General features: G+C 28.6%; 1 non-coding gene across 1 annotated transcript; it reads left to right on the top strand.

The window, feature by feature from the left end:
- The first annotated feature begins 5,339 nt into the window (after window positions 1-5,339).
- TRNAA-AGC (transfer RNA alanine (anticodon AGC)) lies at window positions 5,340-5,412 on the top strand. The gene has a single exon. It is a non-coding gene; the product is annotated as a tRNA-Ala (tRNA).
- The last annotated feature ends 3,350 nt before the right edge of the window (window positions 5,413-8,762 follow it).

Genomic DNA, 8,762 nt, shown 5'->3' with positions numbered 1-8,762 from the left:
AGAAAGATAAATCAAGTTTAGGGAAAAAAAAAATACTTACTTCCGAGTTAAAAAGAACCTAACTTTTGTACATATTAGATGCAAAAAGAAACAATTTGATGAAAACATTGAGAATGAAATTGTAAAATCTCTTCAAGAATCATTTAGAAATTATTACTTTGTGTATATTTTGTAGATAAAGAAGTTACCACACTTCAGAGTAGATTTGAACAATTTAAAATGTATAAAGGTACTTTTTGTTTTTTATGTAGTGTTAAAAAATTAAAATCATTAGATTTTACATTTTTGAAAGAAAAATTCTTAAACCTTGAAAAATCTTTAAAATATGATCATTTGTTGGATAGTGATGGATTTGGTTTATTTTCACAAATAAATATCTTAAGAGAAATTATAGGTTTGAAAAATGATAAACCAATTGACATTTTTAACTATATAAAAATATAAGATTTTTTTCCAATTGCATATGGAGAATTCAGTCACACTACAAGAAAATGTTTCATTAATGACCAATTTTATTTATAAAAAATTCTTAGTCACTATAGGTACCAATTTAGATATCAATTTACAAAATAAAAAATTATTGGTTACTAAAATAGTCACTATCATAAAAAATATAATTGGTCGTTAAATTAGTCTCTAATTAATTAAAGACTAATTTAGAAACCAATTCCTTTGGTTAGGGATGGCAACGGGGCGGGGCGGGGACGGGTTTCGCTATCCCATACCCATCCCCGCATAAAAAATTCATCCTCATCCCTGCATAAAAAATTCATCCTCATCCCCATACCCAAATCCAACGGTTATCAAACTTTTTTCCCATCCCCATCCCCACCGGGTAACGGGTATAATCTCGTAACCATACCCGTACCCGTGTTCTAATTACTTCAATATTAATTTTTATAAAAGAAAAAAAATTACGGTAAAGAAAACATAATATTATAAAATATTCAATATTAGGAGGATTTTCTTCGATGCCAAATACCTTAGAATAAATTATAATTGTTTACATTTTATATTAGAATACCAAATAAAATTTCATGTGAACCAAAACATTTATTAAATTTGCAAACTACAACATTGATGAACTTAGTTGATAAAATTAAAAAATATTTCAAAAAAATATAAAAGGAAAATAAATATTCAAATTAAAATATATTTTAAATGTTTGTTTACTTCAATTTTTTAAATTCTAATGAATCTCTTTTTTATACACTAATAAAAGTTATAATATATCACTTGATCAAAATGACACAAAGAACAAATAATAAAAGGAAAACAAATATTCAAATTAAAATATATTTTAAATATTTATTTACTTCAATTTTTTAAATTCTAATGAATCTCTTTTTTATACACTAATAAAAGTTATAATACATCACTTGATCAAAATGACACAAAGAACAAATAATAAACATAATAATAAAATTTTGACATAGATTTTGTATCTTTTAAACTTCAATATATGTTGGATAGTGACAAAAAAATATTCATAGAAATTACATTAAATTTTTATATTGTAGTAAATAAAAGTTATTTATACAATTAAAGTGAAAGAAATTACAGTATGATTAATAGTGAGTTATAAAATAAAAAATAATTAGATAGAATATATCGGAATATTATTCTACATGATGAAAATAAACAATAAATAAAAATATTAAAAAACTAACAAATGTGTTTTAGAAATAATTTGAGAGACTATCGAAAGAAATCGCACAAAGGAAATCAAATGTATAATTAAGGTATGATAAAATGAAAAAAACCTTAGAGAACTAATTATTAAATTATGTTTGAAGTGGTTAAAAATAAATAGAAATATCATTAGTGACCAAAAAATTTGTCATTAAATTACAAATAAATTAGTAATTAAATTGGTCACTAAATCAAATACCGATTCGATCATTGAATCAGTCACTAATTTAGACAATAAATCAACTACTACCACCAATGACGAAAAATAGTGACTGATATGGGTTACTGACTAAATCAGTCACCATTTCATGTTTTTCTTGTAGTGAATTATCATATACTATTCCTAAATATCATTATATATTTATATATATATATATATATATGTATATATATATATATATATATATATATATATATATATATATATATATATATATATATATAATTTTAACCACTTCAAACATAATTTAAAGTGAAAAAATCACATTATGATTAATAATGAGTTATAAAATAAAAAATAATTAGATAGAATATATCAAAATATTATTCTACATGATGAAAATAAAAACAATAAATAAAAATATTAAAAAACTAACAAATGTGTGTTTTAGAAATAATTTGAGAGACTATCGAAAGAAATCACACAAAGGAAATCAAATGTATAACTAAGGTATGATAAGATGAAAAATATCTTAGAGAACTAAGAAAACTTTTCAAATATCAACATATATACTTAATGGTTGAAAAATAACGAAAATTATTTTAATGAAACAAAAGAGTTCTTCAAATTAAACAAAAATTAATAATAATAATAATAAGTAAAGAATTTTTTTTATATTACCTTAAATTGAGAGTATAAACATTCTCATGTGAAAGGAAAATTTATAATAAATAAAAATATTAAAAAATAATATAAATATTCAAATGTGAGGCATAATTTTTTTTTATTAACATACATCATTTTAACATAATTACATAAAGGTTATGATAAGATAAAAAATATATTGGAGATGAGAATGAGTTTAATGACAAATGAAATAATTAAAAGAAATAAAAAATAGAATATATATATATATATATATATATATATATATATATGTTACTTGATTAATTGTGAATATTTTAATAATTTAAACGAGAATGGAGATATGGCGGGGACGGGTATTATGGCGGGTATATGTACATCCTCATACCCATCCCCATACCCAATTGAAAAAGTCGGGGATTCCCCATACCCATACTCATACCCAGTCAATGCGGGGATTCCCCGTCAAAACGGGAACGGGTTCAGACAATACCTACGGGGACGGGTTTATTTGTCATCTCTACCTTTGGTAGAGGTAAAAAAACTTTAGTAGCTAATGTTTAATGACAAATTTTCTTTGGTAACTAAAATTTTGGTAGCTAAATTTTAAAAACCAATTTAAAGATCAATTATAGTTTTTTATTCATAATAGTGACGATTTTAGTAACCAATAATTGTTTTATTTTGTAAATTGACATCTAAATCGATCACTATAATGATTAACAAATTTTAGTCATTAAAATTGATTGTTAATGAAACATTTTTTTGTAATATGTGATTGAACATAAATAATTCAATTATAAAAGAAAAAGAAGATAAAATTGAGAAAAAAAAATGACAAAAAAAGTATATCAGTGTAGCTAAGTAGAGAGAAAAACCGAGTATTTGGAATGAAGATGAATTTTGTGGTAAGTAATTTTTCCAGGTCTTTTAGTCTTTAACTAAATAAAAAGAAAAAACGGAAATGACATTTCAAACGCCACAATTTCACACACTTTTTATACGGTCTACGTGGCATTTTTAAAATGAATATTGAATTAATTTGACATCGTTGGCTAGTTTGAAATTGAGACGCAGTGGCTTCCATCATTTGTCTTCGTTCTTGGTTCATCATCATTGTAAAAAACCTAATATTTCTGATGTTGAAATATCACTTCCGAAAAAAAAATCACGTGTTTAAGATTGAGAAATAATGTTTTGTTATTCAAGTTGAGGCACCTTTTTTAATGTGAGATTAATAAAACTTTCCACAAATGAGATTAATAACATGATATTTATGGAATTTCTACCGACAACTCTATATATTTTATTCTCTACCTCGTCAATTTTTGTATTTTAGATTCTTCGATTTGAAATAAAAATTTTATATTTTAAAATATAAATTTAAAATACATTTTTTTATTTTGTATTTAGAAACATTCGAAATATAACTTTTTGTATTTCAAAATTTGTAGAATTTAAAATATATTTATATTTTGAATTATATAATCCAATATACATTTTTATTTTTATTTGATATATAAGTATAACTAGAGGTGTCAATTTGGCCTAGCAACCAAGGCTTGGCCCTGACCCATGTGAGCTAGGGCAAAAAAAGTTCACATTGAAAAAAAATCTCCATCAAAGAAGCCTACAAGGCCAAAAATCCCACAAAAGTACTGAGAGTCAAGGCCAACCCATGGGCTTTCATTTTCAACATGAAAAATATATTATTATTTGTGGGACGGGTCTGATGATCCGGACGGGCCTAACGACGCGGACAAGCACGACGACCAGAGCAAGCCCAACGATCCAGACCTACTCGACGACCCTGACAAGCATGACGACTCGGACGAGCTCAATGACCCAGACCAGTCAACAACCCGAACGAATTCGACGACCCAAACAGGCCCGATAATCTGAACGGGCCTGACTATCCGGTCGTGCCTGACAATCAGGATGTGCCCAACGACCCGAACAGGCTCACTGACCCAGACGGGTCCAACGACTCGAACGAATCCGACGACCCGAACAGGCCCGACGATCCAGATGAACCAACGACCCAAACTAACATGATGACACGGATGGGCTCGACGACACGGACGTCTAGGTCTTAGAGCTCGTCTAGGTCGTTAGGCCCATTTGGGGATTCAGACTTGTTTGGGTGATTGGACCCGTTTGGCTCGTCGGGCCTGTCTGGGTCTTCGAACCCGTCCGGGTCGCTCAACTTGATCTTTGACTTTGGCTTATAGTATTATTTGGGGGCCTAACCCACCTTGGCCATAGCCCTAACCCACTAGAGAAGGGGCTTGAGGGGCTAGGGTTTTTTTTTTCCCTCATTTGGAGCCCCCCTAAAATAGGGCTTAATGATGGGTCAGGGTTGGCCCATGGGCTAGGGACCAAATTGACACATCTAAGTATAACAAATTTATTTACATTGTATATTTCAAAATACAAAAATTTATGAGGCTAGAGAGTGTAGAGGATGACACTATTCAAATGTCATTGTTCAAATGTTATAATGTGGTGGTGATTGTGGGTGTGGTTTGGTGGTGGCGATGGTTTTAATATGATGGTGGTTGTGGTGTTATCAATTTAAATGGTGTCAACGAAAAAGACGAAATTAAATATAATTTAGCAAATCAGGAACAAAACTTGAGTGCGCAAAAAAAAGGGACAAAATTGAATAAACTGGACCAAAATAGAGACCAAAATAGTATTTAAACCTATATGTAAATACTTGGCACAAAAATATATAAAACAAAAAGGAAAATATTATATGAGACTTCCTATTTTTCATCTTTATTTGAGCAAAAAGTAAAAGTTAGAAACTATTAGATAGTATATTAATTAATAAAATGTAGGGGATGTAGCTCAGATGGTAGAGCGCTCGCTTAGCATGCGAGAGGTACGGGGATCGATACCCCGCATCTCCATTTATTTTAACGTATGTTTTAAAATTGATTGTTAAAACCCAACCCAGCTCACTTTATGGTTAATACTACACATTTTTGAATTAATGATTGTCCATTGATTTGATACATTTACTCATATGATTCATTACTCTTTTTGTAAATATTTGTATTAACTAAGTTGATTTGTTTCCTTTATGGATTACATATTGTATCTATAAATATCAATAATAATACACAAATGAGTTGGTCCATATTCTCTCATTCTCTATTCTCTATTGTTTCTTCTCTTTGTTGTTCGCTTTATTTCATAACATGTTATCAGCATGATGCTCCAACCAATTGAGGACTAGTGGAAGCTTTTACTCTCTAATGGTAGTGCTCTATGTGTCTCAATCCAGGCTCTTTCTAATCCTTTCTCAATTTATAATTTTACCTTATATTAATCCTCTCTTGTGATAAGAATTATTTGACTGTATCAATTTTCATCTCTGTCTTATTATTTTTATTTTTATTATGACGATGATTATTATTATTATTTAGATGATGATGATTATTATTATTAATATTATTATTTTATGTGCTAGTTCTAAACACGCGAAACGTTGCAAAATTTGAATTTGTGACCCTTGATACTATAAGGAAGAATTCCTTATATTGGATTTTAAAGGTTGAAATACATTTAGATGCAATGGATATTGGGATACCATTAAATAAAGAAATAAAGCATCTTAACAACTAATTTGCTCATGAGATAAAAATATTGTGAAAAGAGATTTCACAAATATTATGAATTTATTTCATGCCTATGTATAGCTGGCGAGACAAAGCAATAAAGCTTTTGATGAAAATTCATGACATCTGCCTAATCTGCCCCATTCCCAGAAGTGAATGCAACAATAAATATTATGAATTTATTTAATGCCTTTGTATGACTGAATAAAGCAATGAGTTTTTGATAGAAAATCATGAAACCTGTCCAAATTGGTTCTACTTCATTCCCAGAAGTGAATGCAGCAACATTTGATTTGTATTTTCATGATCGTGATATTGATTATGGACATGGTTATAAAGAAAATTTCAAAGATACATTTTGTTAGCAGAAGTGGCACAATAATGTGAAAAAGGGAAAAGGAAAATGTGAAAATATTGACAAAAAGATGAAAGTATATATTATCATTATGATGGTAAAAGTCATTTGAGTTGTACTTATTGTACACCAAAGCATCTTACAAATAATGAGAAGAACATAGAAACACACTTTGTTTATGAAGATGGTGATTCTGATTATGGCCATATGGATGCTACTCATCTTGATATTATTATTTTCTTTACTAAAGCAAATGGAAGCATTTATCACCTCATTGATTATGAGAGTGTTAAAAAAAATCTCATATTGATATTTACATTTATATGATAAACGAATGTTTGCACTAGTACCAAAAGATATGTGTCTTATTGATAGTGCAACAACTTATACAATTCTCAAGAGTAATAAATTTTTCTCTTGATTGATACTGCGAGACATCAATGTTAGTATTATTTATAGTACTACAAATATATTTGAAGACTCTAGAAGAGTTATTATACTTCTACCAAGAAGTTGAATAGAAACTTATTAAGTTTCAATGATATTTGTCTAAATGGATATTATATTGAGACAAACAATGAAAAGATATGAAATATCTTTATATCTCTATGATTGAGTTGAAAAAGAAAGTGTATTGGAGAAATTATCAACATTCTCTTATAGTTTGTACTACAAGTTTATTAGTACAATTGAAATGCATGTCATGGTAAACCAAAAGTTTACAATTCAAAATGTTTGCCTTGTTTGACATGATCAATTATTATGATGTGAAAAAAAAAGGGTTGAAAAACTCATGTGGACACGTTTGAAGCGTGATAGACCTATTGGTTCCAAAGATAAAAACTCTTGAATGAGAAAGGGAGCTAAAATTCAAGATGACCTGATCGAAAAGGTGGAAATCCTAAAAGATTCATTTGACATAATTAATGATTCGATTCCAAAAGAACCTTAGATACTTAAAATTATTGAAAATGATGAGATCTCAATAAATTATGTCATGAATCATATAATATGGAACCAAAATGAAGTTAACATTGACGAAACTTTTACTTATAACATAGCGATGAATGCTATGAATGACAATGAGGATCAATAAGCAATGATCATTGAAGATTGCCGACAAAGAAAAGATTGGCCAAAATAAAAATATGCAAAGAAGCATAATTATATTTGCTTACTAAGCGAAAGGTTTTCGGACATATAGTTCGCACACCTGAAGTTGTGAAACCCGTTGGGTACATATGGATTTTTGCGCAAAAATCAAATTAAGAATGATGAAATTGTTAGATACAAAGCACAATTAGTTGCTCAAGGTTGTTCATAAAACCTTGTATTGATTTGTAAAATAAACATATTCATTAGTATTGGATGCAACAACATTGCAATATTCGATTATCCTAGTTGCACAACAAGGTTTGCATTGACATTTAATGGATGATGTTACAACCTATTTGTACGGTTCTTTTGAGAATTATATTTATATGAAAATCCTTGGAGGATTTTATTTTCCCAACAAGACAAATTCTAAAGAAGGCTATTCAATAAAATTAAAACATGCTCTTTTATTAATTAAAGCAATCAGGACGTGTGTGGCATAATTGTCTTATTGAGTACTTATTAAAAGAAGGATATATAAATGATCCTATTTGTTTTTGTATTTATATGAAAAGATCCAAAAATGAATTTGTCATAATTATTGTTTATGTAGATAACATAAACATCGTTGGAACTCCTAATGAGCTCACAAAGACAATTAATTACTCAAAAAAATGATTTGAGATGAATGATCTTTGAAGGGCAAAGTCTTATTTGAAATTAGAAATTGAGTATTTAAATAAAGTTATTTTTATACATCAAGAAGCTTATATAATTAAGGTGCTTAAAATGTTCTAAATGGACAAGTCATGTCTATTATGCACTTCAATAGTTGTGAGGTCATTAGATATTGATAAAGACTCTTCTTAGACCTCAAGAAAATGATGAAGATCTTCTTGGTCCAGAAGCACCATATCTTAGTATCATAGAAACACTAATGTATCTTGCGAATTATACTCAATCTAATATTGCATTTGCTGTAAATTTGTTAAGCAAGATATAGTTCTTCAACTACAAGAAGAAAATGGTTTGGAGTAAAACATATACTTCGTTACTTTAAGGGTACTACGAATATGAGCTTATTCCATCCAAATTATTCAGATTCAGACCAATGGGTTATGTATATGCATGTTATTTTACATATTCTCACAATGTCAATGGTTGATCACAAACAAGATGTTTGTTCACA

The sequence above is a fragment of the Vigna unguiculata genome, chromosome 11, assembly GCF_037176805.1.
Source record: "Vigna unguiculata cultivar grain cowpea cultivar isolate G323 ecotype 2 chromosome 11, ASM3717680v1, whole genome shotgun sequence".
In the NCBI taxonomy this organism is placed as follows: domain Eukaryota; kingdom Viridiplantae; phylum Streptophyta; class Magnoliopsida; order Fabales; family Fabaceae; genus Vigna; species Vigna unguiculata.
The sequence above is the reverse complement of the archived record's forward strand: the minus strand, read 5'-3'. Positions and strand labels throughout refer to the sequence as shown.